We start from the raw sequence: 16,544 nt of genomic DNA, 5'->3' as shown, positions 1-16,544 counted from the left end.
TGCAGCGGATCCAGGTCATCAGGGGTTAAGCTGGGATTACGCAGGAAGGGAATAAAGGAAGCCTATAAACTAGAACATCAGGAGGCCTGGCAGACAGAGCAGTGGCTTGGCTGTGTAAGACATTTGTTCCTAAAAAGCTGAGTGTAAATGGAATTTCTATAAATTTAATCCTATTCTTCACGCATTGGAAGAACTCTCTATTTAATGAAACCGAAACGATGAGCCTCTTGGTAAAGGAAGTAATCTCTCCTAATTGAGGTATGTACATTTGACAGAGGGATCTTGCAAAGAATAGAGCTGCATTCAAGAAATTAGAGCACACGCCATAGATCAAAATGTGCCAATCTGTCATCCCCAGGATGTGGGAAATCCAATCATCATAGTAAAGAAAAGAAGAAAAATAGAACAGTTGTCACCACACACAGACAACGTGGGATTTGGCTTCCATGCACGCCATCCCTGTGCACCCCATTCCCAGCAGTCCAAGGATGGAGAGCTTGTTTATTCTTTTTTCCCCTCCGTCTTTCATTTATTTACTCAACCAACATTCGTTAAAGGCCTAACTGGGCACTGTGCTTGTTTGGGGGAGTTTAAGGAAAAAGACTCAGTCCTTGCCCTCATGAAGCCTTTCTCTCTCTCTCTCTCTCTCTCAATCTCTTTTTTTTTTTGAGATAGGGTCTTGCTTTGTTGCCTAGGCTGGAGAGCAGTGGTGCAATCACGGCTCATGCAGCCTTAACCTTCAGGGCTCAAGCGATACTTCCATCTCAGCCTCCTGAGTAACTGGGATTATAGGCAACTCCCATCCCCCCACCACGCTCAGCTAATTAAAAAAAATTTTTTTTTTAAGAGATAGGGTCTTGCTATGTTGCCCAGGCTAGTCTCCAACTCCTGGGCTCAAGTAATCCTCCTGCTTCAGCCTCTCAAAGCACTGGGATTACAGGCATAAGCAACCACGGTTGGCCAAGTTTGCGATCTTGTGGAGAGACGTATTCATCAGATGATTCTAGCATGGCATGTTGACTTCTATGGACTGGGTGTGTTAACAGCCCTGTGGGAGGGGCACCCACATTTGCCCAGGGAGTGGGGATGAGTAGGGTGGGCATGGGGAAGGCAACATTTGAGTGAGACTTGGAAAATAAGTAAGAGTCTGCTTATTGGACAACTTGAGGAGGGCATTCCAGGTGGAGTGGACAGCGTAAGCAAAGGCCTGATGATGCGGCATATTCTGGGAACTTCACATAGCTCAGAATGGTGGGAAGACTGGGAGTAGGGAGAGGAGGAATGTTGAGAGGTGAAGCTGGAGAGGTTTGTGAGGGTGTCAGTGCTTTATAGAGGTCTTTGGATTTTACCATATAGGCAATAGGGAGCCACTGAAGAGTGTGGAGCAAAGGGCAACATGGTCAGGTTTGCATTTGGGGATTGTATTAGTCCATTCTCACACTGCTAATAAAGACATACCCGAGACTGAGTAATTTATAAAGAGAGAAGTTTAATGGACTCACAGATCCACATGGCTGGGGAGGCCTCACAATCATGGTGGAAGGCAAATGAGGAGCAAAGTCATGTCTTACATGGCGGCAGGCAAGAGAGCGTGTGCAGGGGAACTGCCCTTCATAAAACCATCAGCTCTCGTGAGACTCACTATCAGGAGAACAGCATGAGAAAGACCTGCCCCCATGATTCCATTACCTCCCACTGGGTCCCTCCCATGACACGTGGGAATTATGGGAACTACAGTTCAAGATGAGATTTGGGTGGGGACACAGCCAAACCATATCAGGGATGATCTCTCTGGGTTCAGGGTGGAGCACAGATGAAGTGGAGCAAGAACGGAGGTAACGAGTCCAGCCAGGAGGTGGCGGGAGTCATATTGATACAAAGCAACAAGGCCCAAGTGGAGAATGGGTGAGGACAGGGACAAGTCCACTGTGCAGGAGGTAAAGTCAGTGGGGCTTGGGGACTGGTTAGGAGAGGCGGGTGGGAGTGGGTGGTTAGGGGAAAATAGAGTCAAGGTCAAGGGTTTCTAGCTTGGAGTGCACAGACTTCAGGAGGTCCATGAACCCAGTTGGGGGAAATAACATCTTTATTTTTCTAACATAAAATTAACTGTAATTTAGCACTTCCTCCAACAAATCACAGTAGTGGGAATGAGACCCATGACATAGTCATCAATAGTAATCCACACTTTTCATGAAATCTCACCACAGCTGCAGCTATCTCAAAATGCACTCCTTCAAAAGTATGTTACTTGGTTGGGTACGGTGGCTCATGCCTGTAATCTCAGCACTTTGGGACGCCGAGGACGGCAGATCACGAGGTCGGGAGTTCAAGACCAGCCTGACTAACATGGCGAAACCCAGTTTCTACTAAAAATACAAAAATTAGCTGGGCATGGTGGTGCGCACCTGTAACCCCAGCTACTCAGGAGGCTGAGGCAGGAGAATCGCTTGAACCCAGGAGGTGGAGGTTGCAGTGAGCCAAGATCACGCCACTGCACTCCAGACTGGGGAACAGCGCAAGACTCTGTCTCAAAAAAAAAAAAAAAAAAAAAAAAAAAAGTGTGATACTTATTAGAGCTTCCACCAAATCTCATTTCATATGTTAACAAAATGGCACATAAATTCCTATAAAAGTTTGTTTGAATATATTGCTAACTGTATTTCAATGTAACTGATTTCTTCTATACTGTGTATTTCATTTTATCCAGTGGAAAACATTATTCTGAGAAGGGGTCAGATGGTCAGAGGGCCCCTGACCTGGGAGATCCCTTGGCTGTCCTTTGGCTTGGGATGGGGTGAACAGTGGTCTCGCCAAGATGGGGAAGAAGGGGAAAGGGCTGGAGGGGAGATGATGAGTCTGTTTCAGACAGTTTGGGCGTGATGTCTCAGGGGGCATGCAGCCGGCCCCCTCTCCTTCATCAGTGGGTTCATCTCTCCTTTTCTTCCCCTGCACCAAACATCAAAAAATCCCCTCCATTTTTCCAAGCATGCAGCTCTTCCCCCAACCTGCTCACTCCAGCCACACAACAAAAGTTTGTCGTTGGCCACAGGCAGCCACCACCAGTTCTTGCAAGCAGGCTCCTTGTGGGGCAGGAGGTGGGGGACTCTTTCCTCTACCTCCAAGGGCTTCTCAAAGTTTCTACCCCTCAAGAAAACAAATAAACCAAGCCAGGTTTCCTCCTAGTGGGCAGACCCACTGCGAAAGCAAATAAGATTGTCTCCATAATTCCAGGCAGATAAACAATCCAGGCTCAGGGAGGTTAATTGACTTGCCCAAGGTCATGCAGCTGGTCATTGCGGAGCTGGGATTAAACCCAGCTCCAGTTGGCTTCAAAGCCCTGTGCTCTTTTCACAGACTTGCACTGCAGGAGTGACCAGGCGGGAGGACGAAGATTTTAAGTCTTCAGAAAACAGTAACTGAGAAGTATGTAGCAGCCAGATGATGGAATAAGACTGAGGTAGCAAGTGGTGGAGAGAAAGGATTTTGTATTCATGCCTGGGAGAAGATAAACAGGAGAGACACAATATGAGGAGATAAACTTCGAGGCTGCTGCTGAGAGCTGGGCGTCTGGCCAGGAAGACACGGGAGGCTGGTCTTAAGGGAGCCCCTTGGAAACAGGGCAAGGGGTGGTGAGGGGCTTGGAGGAGGTAGAGAGGGCTTCTGCTCTGCTCCTGTGGGAAGGAAAGTGTGGCTTTCTGTCTAGGAAGAGCTGGCAGGCAGGGTTGGGCAGAGGCCAGCAGCCAGGTCCATGTGGGGAGAGGCTGGGGTCTGACGTCTGCCGAACCAGCTCAGCCCAAGGCCAATGCCTTCCGAGGTGGTGGAGAAAGCGGAGACTGGGGCAGCCCTTCCTCTAACCAATTAGTCAGCCCTCTGCAGCCATGGGTTCTGCATGTGTGGATTCCACCAGCCCCAGAGGGAAACCATTTGGGGGAAAAAAAGCAATTAAAAAATAACAATACAACACTAAAAATAATACAAATTTAACAATACAGTATAACAACTATTTACATATAATTTACATTGTATTAGATTTTGCAAGTAATCTAGAGATGATTTAAAGTATACAGGGGGATACATGTAGGTTATATGCAAATATTAAGCCATTTTTTAAAAGTTAAAAAATTTATTATTATTTTTAAAGACGGAGTCTTGCTCTGTCACCCAGGCTGGAGTGCAGTGGCACAATCACGGCTCACTGCAGCCTCAACCTCCTGGGCTCAAGTGATCCTCCCACCCCAGCTTCCTGACTAGCTGAGACTACAGGTGTGTGGCACCATGCCCAGCTAATTTTTTTAATTTTTAAATTTTTTCTGAAGATGGAGTCTTGCTATGTTGGCCCAGGCTGGCCTTCAACGCCTGTCCTCAAGCAATCCTCCCTCCTCATCCTCCCAAAGTGCTGAGATTACAGGTGTGGGCCCCAAATTATGTCAGGGACTTGAGCATCCTTGAATTTTAGTATCTGTGGGGAGTCCTAGAACCAATCCCCTGTGGATACTGAAGGACAAGTGAATTATAATTCATTCATTCATCATGATTAATCACAATAGCCAGTACTGACTGAGATGTAATAAAGACTCTCTCCTTTGACCCAGTTTGAATCAGACCCCTCTGAGTCCCCCTTCTGACTAGACCCCAATCTTGGGCTCTGTCCTTGGTCCACTCAGTCCCGTTTTAGCAAGAATCCTGCTGCATCTGTTTATCAGAAACCCCCCACCCTTGATGTCTGACCAAATTCCTCCTCCCTCACCCCTGATTGTGTTATCACCCTGGCATGCCTTCAGCAAAAACCCTGTTGAGTCAGTTTAGCCAGAACCCCCTTACCCCATAGTGATTTTCATCTGTGAACCCCACCCTGCTCCTTGGCTATGAATCTCCATTGGTCCTTGTATTCAGAGTTGAGTCCGATCTCTCCCTACTACTGCAAACCCCCATGGCGGTGGTCCCTCTTGAATAAGTCCTCCTTACCGTTTTTACCTAAAGTGTTTGGATAAGTTTTTTCTTTAATGGGCTGGGTGTGATGGCTCATGCCTGTGACTCCAGCACTTTGGGAGGCTGAAGGCGGAAGATCACTTGAGGTCAGGAGTTTGAGATGAGCCTGGGCAACATGGAGAGACCCTGTCTCTATGAAGAAAAAAAAAAATAGCTGGGCATATTGGTGTGAACCTGTAGTCCAGTCCCGGCTTGATATGGTTTAGCTCTGTGTCCCCACCCAAATCTCACTTTGAATTGTAATAATCTCCTCATGTTAAGGGTGGGACTAGATGGAGGTAACTGAGTCATGGGGGAAGTTTCCCTCTGCTGTTCTTACAATAGTGAGTGAGTTCTCAAGAGATCTGATGATTTCATAAGGGCTTCCTCCTTTGCTCAGAACTCATTCTCTCTCCTGCCGACATGTGAGGAAGGGCATGTTTGCTTCTCCTTCCACCATGATTGTAAGTTTCCTGAGGCCTCCCAAGCCATACAAAACTGTGAGTCAATTACACCCCTTTTCTTTATAAATTACCCAGTCTTGGGTATGTCTTTATTAGCCGTGTGAAAACAGACTAATACACAGCTATTCAGGATGCCGAGACAAGAGGATCCTTGAGCCCAGAAAGTTAAGGCTGCAGTGAGCTAGGATAATGCCACTGCACTCCAGCCTGGACAACAGAACAAGACAGTCTCTCAAAAAACATTTTTTTTTTCTTTAACAGATGCTACTATGCGCTGGCCCTGGGGTAAACTTGCCACATGTGTTAATCTCTTTACTCCTCCTAGACAGGGGGACTAACATTATGTTCATTCTTCAGATCAGAAAACTGACTTGCCTGCAGCCACATAGCTAGTAATGCGTTGAACCCTAGAGTCTGCCATGGTGAAGTGCTCTGAGCAGGGCTTTGCACCCAGGACTTCAGGTTGTTATTGTTATTATTCCTAGCTGCCTTTGAATAAACTGAGGGGCAGATCTGGCTCCAGGGACCAGCACTCTCAAAATGAGGCTGGGGCATTTGATCAGATATCAAGGGTAGGCAATTTTCGAGGCTGGGGCCCAGGGGCTGGGGTTTGGATGCTTCTGTGAAGGGAGAAAAAGGGTCAAGGCTGGCTCCCCACTCAGTGTTGCTGGCAGCAGAGGATTACATAGGAAGGTGCCTCCCTCCAGGGTTGAGGGACAGGGTGAGGGAGGGGCAGGGGAATGGAAAGTTGGGAGTGGTGACTGTTGACTCTCTTGGTCACCTTCTCTAGCCAGCACAGGGCTTGGAGCCCATGATACTTCTAGGGACCCATAAAATGTTTAATTTTTACTTCTTTTAAAACCAGAAGAAAAAAAGAATATAATAATAATGAAGATATAAAAATGAATCTAGACAGGGTCATATTTGTCTTTATACCATTACTGTCATAAAAGGTAAATCTTAATACATCTTTTATGGAGGAACAGGTCTATGATGACAAAAGTGCCCAGGGCCCATAAAAGTCATAATGTGGCCCTGAGCTGGGCCACGGCCTTTCTTGTGCTCTCCCAGCAGAGCAAGACTAATTCAAGACCAGGGATGGCTCCGGCTGCCCGTGTCCCCACTCCTCCCAGTCTTGTGACTTCGGCCGAGAGGTGTGGGGAAAGACAGGGCTCTGCCACCCTCTTGTTCCCCAGTGGCCGGGGGCTTAGATTCAGAAAGGGCTGTGAGAGCGGGCTGGGCAAATTTCTGTTCCTCCCCCAGTTCCTCTGAAAAATGAGGCTGATCTACTTAGGAAAAAAGAGAAAGTCATTTGGAAAATTCCTGCACAGTCTGGCTAACTGTGGGCTTTCAGGAAAAACAGCACTGGCATAAAGAGAAACCTGTCCATCTCCAGGAAATAATCAGCCTCGTGGAGAAATCATCAAGAGTCTATTTTGTTACCTAAAGAAAAAATGAAATTTCACAATAAAACCCAGATTACCAAAGACAAGGTAACTCTTTGAAATCCGAGTTTCAGGTGCCATCTTAAGAGTGTGGACCGAGTTGAAGAGCATACTCCTCTATGGCCTACGGGGTGGGTGCCACCAGTGTGTTTTGGACAGAAGTTTGGGGACCTGGAGGCCTGGGGGCCAAGGGGCAAAGTACGCCAACCCCACTCCACTGCCCATACCCACATCCTCAGAAACTAGGTTGTAAGCAGGAAGAGTGCAACTCCCCTGGGCCTGGTACCAGTGCCAGGAGCCAGGCAGCATGTGGCTTCTCAGGAAAGCAAATTTGCAGAGCCATTTGCCATACAATCTCATCTGTGCTGCCATTTAGGAGTGAATGTGAGCCATGAGTTCACTGAGTTTGCCTTTTTCCATCAGCTGCCAGGAAGCTCAGATCTAAGTTCTGTATTCAATCATGACACGTTTCCCCAAGCAAGACTTCCTTCCTGTTCCACTTCTCCTTAATTCCTTGGCATTTTCTTGGAGCTTACTCTTATTGTGGCGACTTTTGGTTTTATGCTTCTTCCTGTAAATGGCCAGATTATCTTAGGACAAGTTTCCTGGGACCTTAATTCCACTAGTCACCCCTGCCACCTTAACCTGTGCTGAAAGAATCCCCTATCCATAGCCCCTTCTGTTCAGTTTCCCTGGCCTGGCAGACTCAGTTTCTTGCTCATAGCCTAGAGGGCAAGTATTTTTGTGTTTAAAAATGCAGAGGGCCTAAGTCAGAAGATGAATATTTACATATGATTAAAGATCCTTTTATTTGCAAGTGAAAAGAACCTGATCAAATTAGCTGGAGGTAAAAAAAGGGGATCGTGCTGGAAATCTGTTGGTTCAGTAATCGAAAAGTGGAGGGGCTGGGCTTCAGGCACAGCTGCATCCAGGTGATCATGTAATCAGGAATCTATATCTCTAAACTCTGCCTTCTTCTGTGTTAGTATCATTCTCAGTCAGGCCCTGTCCATGCAGAGAGGATGGCTACAAGTAACCCAGGCTCGTTTAAAATCCTAGAGGTAGAGAGAGCTCCTTTCCAATAGTGTCTGCTTGGAGTTTTGTCCAAAGAGGACTATAATTGGACCAACCAGGTTTATAGACTTATTACTAAACAAATTACCATGCCAGAGGATGAATTACTCTCATTAGCCAGGTTTGGTGCATGGGTCTGTTGGCATGCTCATGATGTGGGCTCAGTCATAGGCCAAGCAGGATTATCAGGCAACAGTAGGCAAGTGGTTACCAAAATGAACTGCTTGATACAAGACCAAATGTGTTGTCAAACTGGGAGATTATCAGAGTGTCCACAGTGGAGCTGAACAATCCAGTGCCCCAGGAATGGCAGAGGTCTTGTTTTGAGTTTCTCCAAAGCAGACCCTAAGATGAAGATTCAGGTACAAGCAGTTTCTTTAGGAGGTGATCTTAGCAAGTATGGTGGGAGAGTGGAGAAGGATTCCAGGAAGGGAGGAAAGACATTAAAGGGAGTATTGATGAGAAGGTAACCACTGTGGGCCACTGGGGCTCAGTCCCTCATGGAGGCTGAATAGAACACATAGAACACATCCCAAAACTGCTCACTCAAGGGGTGAGAAAGCAGTGTTATTTGCTCACCAGTTTCCATTCACCATTAGTTTAGGGTCACTCCTGAGACATTAACTCCCCATAATCTCCAGCATTCTCCACCGAAGAAAGCAAGTCTTTGAGGAAAGAAGTCACCAACATGCATGGGAACTGCCTAACCAAAGCCACAGGGGATGCCTGGCATGAGCCAAGGAGATATGGATGGAGGCAAGACAATGTCTGCCACAGAAAGTCAAGACAAGGGAGGGATTCTGACACCAGCTGGTCTATGGTGATGCAGTTCTGATGCCATCTTCCCAGAGGCAACAGTGCACTCCACAGGTTTAATGCATGGTCCTCAGCAAGACTGCTCCCACTTCAGATGCCAGCTGCAAGTTCAGGGGTCCCCAGGCCATTATTACTTCTGACCAACTGGCTACAAATACAAGGCTTCGATAATTCACTAGAATGATTCATGGAATTCAGAAGACACTCTACTTAAGGTGACAGCTGTATTATAAAGAATACAGATCAAGACCAGACAAAGGAAGAAACACATAGCGCAAGGTCAATGAGGGTCTCAATGCAGAGCTCCTGTGCTGTCTCTTTGTGGAATCAGAACACATCACCCTCCAACACATCATGTGTTCACCATCCAGGAAGCTTACCTGTTAGCTGGGCATGGTGGCACACACCTACTTGGGAGGCTGAGGCAGGAGGATTGTTTGAGCCTGGGAGGTTGAGGAGGCTGCAGTGAGCCATGATTGCACCACTGCAATTCAGCCTTGGTGATAAAGTCCCTGTCCAAAAAAAAAAAAGGCTGTCCTGTGCTTCAGTGTCCAGAGTTTTTATTGGGATTTTATGACATAGGCACAATTGATGGAATCATTGGCCATGTAGATGTGTAGATGATCTCAATCTCCAGTCCCCTCTCCTCCTTGAGGTCAGGCTGGCTCAAAGCCCCAGCCCTCTAATTGCAAGGTTGATCTTTTTAGTGACCCCTCTGCAGCCCCCATTTTGAGTCATCTCATCTCACTAGCATCAAATCTGATGTGATTCAAGGGCCTCATGAATAACAAAGACATTTCTATTACAAACTTCCAAGAATTTAGAGTGTCCCTCCCAGGAAGCAGGAACAAGGGCTAGTCAAATTCTTTATTATACAACAAAGGTCCTGGGTGGGGAGACAGGAGCACATATCTGCAGCTGAGCTGTCACATGCTGCCCTCTCCCAGCTATGTTCGGTTTGGGGCAACTAGAGCCATTGATACATTGAGGGAGAGGCCTGGAAAGTCTTCCCTGTATGGGGACTAATGCCTTAAGCATTTGCAATAGGGCTGGGCCTGCTTAACTTGGCCCTCTATGGGGAGTCCCTGTGTGTTTTAGATGCTACAGATTTCACCCCTCTGTTGACACCCATTTCACCCCTCCTTTCCCCGAGGTAGTGGACCAAGCTGAGTCTCTCCAAACTCAGTCCTTTAAAGCTAAGGTGGCCAGTGCTGTTCTTCCCTGAGCCCAGGTGTGCAAGCAACACTTCAGCTCTTTCATTTCTGGATAGGACCTTAATTTTAATTCTAAGCCCCCATCCCCCTGGGCTGGTAGAAGATTTATCTTCAGAATTTTTCGATGTTTTCTCCCTACCGCCTTTGCCTGGGGCTGTGCCACCATTTTTGGCTCTTACTGCAACATCTGGCAAAGAGGGGGCGGGGTTTGATCTTTGTTGTTATCATCTTCATCATACAGGTCACAGTGCCCAGTCTGAAACCCTTGGGTCTAAAGGTGCTCCAGAATTCAGAACGTTTTAGATTTTGGAAGGTAATGTAAGACATAGACTATCCATTCCATCACATCCCACCAGCAGCTGGGGCAGAACCCTATAATCAAATCCATTCATATTTCTGCTGTAAAACACATACGCAGACTGGGGGTGATAAATAAAGATAGTAAATAGCTTCACATCCATCCGGGTCAGACTTATGTTCCAAAGAAGTTTAGGCCAAGTCAAGTATTGTGACCAGATGAGTTGTGAAAAAACATTACATTTTAGAACTTCTGGGAATTTGAAATCACAAACAAGAATCTTAACACCAATAGCTCACATTTATTGAGCATCTACTGTGTGCTGAGACATGACCTCTGTCCAGCGCTATTGTTCCTGGAACAGGGTCTCTTGTCCAGACCCCAAGAGAGGGTTCTGGGATCTCATGCAAGAAAGAATTCAGGATGAGTCCATAAAGTTAAAACAACTTTATTAGGAAACTTAAGGGATAAAGAGTGACTACTCCACAGGCAGAGCAGTGGCATGGGCTGCTCAATTAAGGATACTTAACATCATTTCCTGATTAAATGCCAACCAAGGGGTGGATTATTCATGAGTTTTCTGGGAAAGGGGTGGGCAATTCCCGGAACTGAGGGCTCCTCCCTCTTTTAGACCATACATGGTAACTTCCTGATGTTGCCATGGCATCTGTAGCCTGTCATGGTGCTGGAGGGAGTGCCTCTTAGCATGCTAATGAATTACCATTAGCATATAATGAGCAGTGAGGACAACCAGAGGTCGCTTTTGTCGCCATCTTGGTTTTCGTGGGTTTTGGCTGGCTTCTTGACTGCAACCTGTTTTATCAGCAAGGTCTTTATGACCTGTACCTTCTGCCGACCTCCTATCTCATCCTGTGACTTAGACTGCCTAACGCCCTGGGCATGTAGTCTAGTAGGTCTCAGCCTCATTTTACCCAGCCCCTCATCAAGATGGAGTCACTCTGGTTCAAATGCCTCTGACACTACAATGGGAGATGCTCTTATTGTGCCCGTTTTATAGTTGAGAATACTGAGGCACAGGCTTAGTAAGTGGTGATGTTGGCTTCAAGGTTCACGTGCTTTGCTATTAGACTGGTCCATGTAGGCTACTGCTGGCTATCCATGTCCATACGGCCCCTTCTGGTCCCCAGGGCTCTTTGCTGCTAGGGCTGGACATGAGATGGGAGAGTGAGGCTGGTAACTTCAGTACGCATGGTCTCCTCACTCCAGACTGGGAATCTCACATCTAATGCCCAGAGCGACCATGGAGGTGATTTAAATGAGTATAGCTGCCCAGATATAATACATCAGGGAATACGGCAGCAGAGGTGAACTTGAGAGCTCATATGCATGGCCTTTGAGGAAGGCCAAAATCTGTTTTCTTAACTCCTGATTTTTAATTCAAAAAATTTTAGACAGCTTTATTGAGGTATCATTTACATATCATGCTTAAAGCATATAATTCAATGATTTTTAGTAACCATCAGCATAGCTTAATTTTAAAATATTTTCATCACCCCAAAAAGAAACCCCATGCCACTAGCAGTCACTCCTCATTTCCACCAATCTTCCCAGCCCTGGGCAGCCACTGCTTTACTTTCTATTCCATCAATGTGCCTATTCTAGACATTTTCTATAAATGGATTTATAGAAGATAGGATCTTTTATGACTGGCTTCTTTCATTTACTTCACACGCTTTCAAGGTTCATCTGTGTTGTAGCTCGTATCAGTACTTTGTTAGTTTTATGGCTAAATAATATTCCATTGTATGGATTGACCACATTTTCTTTTCTTTGTTTTCTTTTTCAGACAGGGTCTCCTTCTGTCACCCAGGCTGGAGCACACTGGCACAATCATGGCTCACTATAGCCTTAGCCTTCCTGGGCTCAGGTGATCCTCCCACCTCAGCCTCCTGAGTAACTGGGACCACGAGTGTCACCACACCTGGCTAATGTTTGTATTTTTTGTAGAGACGGGGTTTCATCATGTTGCTTGGGCTGGTCTTGAACTCCTGGGCTCAAGCTATCTGCCTGCCTTAGCCTCCTAAAGTGCTTGGATTACAGGCGTGAGCCACTGTGCCTGGCTCCAAATTAATTTCTTTACTTGTCTGTGCCCAATTCTCTGGACCAGGTTTTCTCCACCTTGGCACTACGGACCTCCTGGACCAGATCGTTCTCTGCTGTTGGGGGCTGGCCTGTGCATTGTGGGATGTCCAGCAGTATCCTTGGCCTCCACCTGCTAGAAGTCAGTAGCACCCCCTCCCCAAGTCACGACAACTTGGAGTTTTCATGGGGGAATGTTCAGGGATGGTGACTCTGGGACTGGCTGCAGACGGAATCAGCAAGACTGCTGGGTTGGGGTTGGGAAAGGGGAAAGTGAGGTCAGGTCATGGCTGGACTCGGATGCCAGGCTAGGAAGTGTGGGGGTGCAATGACAAACCACCGACGGCTTTAAGTGAAGGAGTGACAAGGTCAGGGTGAGTCTCACAAAGACTGTTGCTGGGGTACAGGAAGGGCTGGCAGGGCCAGTATAGAATGAGGAGCACGGCTAGGAGGTGACTGCAGGTGTCTGGCCACAAGGAGATGGTGGCAGAGGGAATGGAGCACTGTGGATGGGCTCTAGGGAAGCAGAACTGGTAGGACTTGATGATCCACAAACTGGAGGGCAAAGGTGGGTGTCATGGAGGATGCAGATGCCAGGCTGTGACCATGATGGGGAAACAGGGAGTCATCCCATGAGGGCAAGAACATTGAAGGAGGACAGCGGTGCATTCTGGGCATGTGAGGTTTGAGGCAGGACCTCCTATAGGAAATACTCCATCATCACATCTCAGTCTCTGCAGGCTAGGAGGGCGGGGCAAGGAAAAGAGGAGAGTGAAGGGCCCCTGATAAGGTAAGAGATGGAGCAGGAGATGGAAGGCAGAGGAAGATGATTAATGGGCCCTGGGATGGAGGGAGACACACACTTAAGGAGAGAGAGAAAAGAACAGAGAGAGAGATGGATGGCTACAGAGAGAGAGAGAAAGAGAGAGAGATGGATGGAGACAGACAGAGATGGAGGGAGACAGAGAGAGAAGGAGAGAGAGAGGGATGGAGAGAGACAGAGGGAGAAAGAGACAGATGGAGGGAGACAGAGAAGAAGAGAAAGAGATGGAGGGAGACAGAGAGAGATGGAGGGGGACAGAGACAGAGAGAGAGAAGGAGAGAGAGAGAGAGATGGAGACAGAGAGAGAGAGATGGAGAGAGAAATGGAAGGAGACAGAGAAGGAAAGAGAGGGAGGGAGACAAAGAGAAAGAAGGAGAGAGAGATGGAGAGACAGAGACAGAGAGAGAGAAGGAGAGAAGAGATGGACAGAGACAGAGACAGAGAGAGAGAAAGAGAGAAGAGAGATGGAGAGAGACAGAGACCGAGAGAGAGGAGAGAGATGGGAGAGAGATGGAGAGAAGGAGAGAGAGATGGAGAGAGGCAGAGACAGAGAGAGAGAAGGAGAGAGAGATGGGGGAGACAGAAACATAGAGAGATGGAGAGAGACAGCGAGAGAAGGAGAGACATGGAGAGAGACAGAGACAGAGAGATGGAGAGAGACAGAGAGAGAAGGAGAGAGAGATGGAGGGAGACAGGGAGAAGGAGAGAGAGATGGAGGAAGACAAAGAGAAGAGGAGAGAGAGATGGAGGAAGACAAAGAGAAGAGGAGAGAGAGATGGAGGAAGACAAAGAGAAGAGGAGAGAGAGATGGAGGAAGACAAAGAGAAGAGGAGAGAGAGATGGAGGAAGACAAAGAGAAGAGGAGAGAGAGATGGAGGGAGACAGAGAGAGAGGAAAGAGAGATATGGAGACAGAGAGAGGAGAGAGAGATGGAGACAGAGACAGAGAGAAGGAGAGGGAGTGAGGGAGACAGAAAGAGAGAGGAGAGAGATGAAGGGAGACAGAGAGAGAAGAGAGAGATGGATGGAAACAGAGACAGAGAGAGAGAAGGAGAGAGAGAGATGGAGGGAGACAGAGAGAGAGAGAGAAGCAGAGAGAGATGGAGAGAGGAAGAAGGAAGTGAGAGACAAAGGAGGAACAAGAGACACAGGGAGCAAACAGCAGCAAACGGGCTCACATTTACTGAGCACCTGCTGTATACCAGCCCATCATCAAAGTGTTAATCCTGTGAGATGGAAGGCCACTGACTCTCCTCAAAACCCCTCTGCAATCCCCAGAGCCTTGAAGGTCCTCCTTCTTCTGTTCTCTCCAACTCCATAGCTTGCACTCATCTGTAGCCTTTTTCTTAACCTGTCCAAGGAAGGTCCTAGAAGATCAGAGGAGAGCTGAGCCCATCCTCAGTGAGGAGCCCCATCAATGCAGGAGACCCCCAGCTCTGGGAGGACGGGAGGCCCCAAGCCCTGCTCCCACCCGCTGGCTGCCACAATCACATCTTCTTTCCTCCTTCCTCCCCTTCTCCCCCTGCCTCTTAGTGAACATGTGCTGGTCTTCCAAGCCCATCTCCAAGCTCACCTCCTCTTGGAAGCCTTTCCCCAATCCAGGGAACACAGACCTTTTATCTCCTTCAGGCCCTTCTCAGAGGCTGAAACTCAGATGCTTTGAGTGGCCTGGGAGGGAATACGGATGAGTGAGCAAGTTGTGGATATGGCGGGAGCTATGGTAGAGGGCAGCAGACGGGCAGACGATGGCACCGCAGAGGGCTTGGCAGCTGCAGGCCCTCATGAAACGGCCCAGCTCCGGCCCAGCTCCAGTTGAGGGTTGTCGAGGAGAAATGTGGACCCAGTGTTGCCAGAGTTTCTGATTTTTTACAAGAGAAGCCAGAACTCCCATATTTTAATGGAAATCCTCCAAGTTTTTAAAATGTTGGCCCCAAAATATCATTTTTTTTTACAGCTCTTGCCAACATCTGCAGGTTCGATTCAGCCCGTAGGCTGCCAGTTTTAGATGGTAGCTGGACCTACTTCTATTTTAGCATTTGTAATAATTGATTTCACGTCACTGTTTATGTCACTCTCCTCATTAGCCTTGGAGGAATGGCCTTGCCATATTTACGGCCATATCCCCTGTGGCTGGCCCCACGCTTTGCATACAGAGGATGCTTAATAAATGTTAGTTAAATGAATGAGTTGGAGTGTTAGACGCATATCAGTGGCCTGCAGAAGGGTTTGAAGATTCTAGAAGGGGATCATGACCTGTCGGCTGGGGAGGGAACAGCCAGTGAGTCTTCCGGAGGTGGGACAGACGGGGCAGGCCCCTGTCATTTTCCCCTGCCCGGCTGGTCATTCGTGATTTAAATTCCGCCACATCTTTTGCATGTTGCTAGAAGCCTGGGCTGGGGGAGTCTGCAGGCCATCGAGCCTTTCATACAAATGAGCCTGGCCCCAGGCACAGGGCCAAGTAGAAATTGGGCTTTGGGGAGGTGGGAAGAGGTAAGAATTTTAATAAGTTCAATAAAAATTGGAAGTAAAACCTACGCTGGAGGAACTGCTGGTTCCTGGCAGTTTTAAGGGACTTAGTGGAGTGAGTGCAGCAAGGGATGCTGGGAATTTCTGGGCATGGTCTCGGGAGAAACGCAAGGAGCTTGGGACAGGACTGCGAGGCCCAGGCTCAGACTCAGCCGGAAGGCTGGTCTCTGAGGGGCGTGGCCAAGAAGAGGCCGGCCTCAGGGGGCGTGGCCTCAGCGGAAGCCGAAAGGATGGGCGGGGCCGCCGGAGATCCTCAGGGTGGGGGCGCTGCAGGTACCCTCCTCCTGTTGGCCAGTAGAGGGCAGCACAGGCATAAGATCCAGTCCCCCAGGGAGTGGGTTGGGTGGGGAACCCAGCAGGGAAACTGAGGCCAAAACCCTGTGGAGGGCAAAGGCTGAGCTCCTGGAGTCTCTGACACAGTGAGCAAGGGCTCAGTGGGGAGAGTCTAACTCCAGTCTGTCCAGCGACCGGAAGTAGCCAGGCTCTGAGGATCACCTGCCACAGCTCACGGGGCAGCACTCACTGATCTGCTTGCACCTGAGCCATAGAGGTGGGAGCCAGGCCCACCCTCTGCCTCCCAGTGGTTCCCACCTCTTTGTCAATGTGCCAGGCCCTTTACTCAGGTGTCTCATCCCCATTTTGGAGATGAGGAGAAGGAGGCCCAGAGAGGTTAACTAACATGCCTGAGGTCACACAGCATGAGTGGGAGAGCTGAGCCGAGCGCCATGCAGTGCCTGCCTGTGTAATTACTGCGTCACCTGCTGTGCTCTGAACTGAACTTGTGCATTGATCTGGGTGGGCATCTATTCTTGCCCCT

General features: G+C 48.3%; 1 protein-coding gene across 1 annotated transcript in view; it reads left to right on the top strand.

Annotated features, from left to right (window-relative positions):
* Nucleotides 1–16,544, top strand: part of GSG1L (GSG1 like) — a 269,946-nt gene that overhangs the window by 180,339 nt on the left and 73,063 nt on the right. The gene's annotated exons all lie outside the window — the stretch shown is intronic.

This window comes from Trachypithecus francoisi, unplaced genomic scaffold (genome assembly GCF_009764315.1).
Source record: "Trachypithecus francoisi isolate TF-2019V2 unplaced genomic scaffold, Tfra_2.0 Lachesis_group10, whole genome shotgun sequence".
Classification (NCBI taxonomy): Eukaryota; Metazoa; Chordata; class Mammalia; order Primates; family Cercopithecidae; genus Trachypithecus; species Trachypithecus francoisi.
The sequence above is the reverse complement of the archived record's forward strand: the minus strand, read 5'-3'. Positions and strand labels throughout refer to the sequence as shown.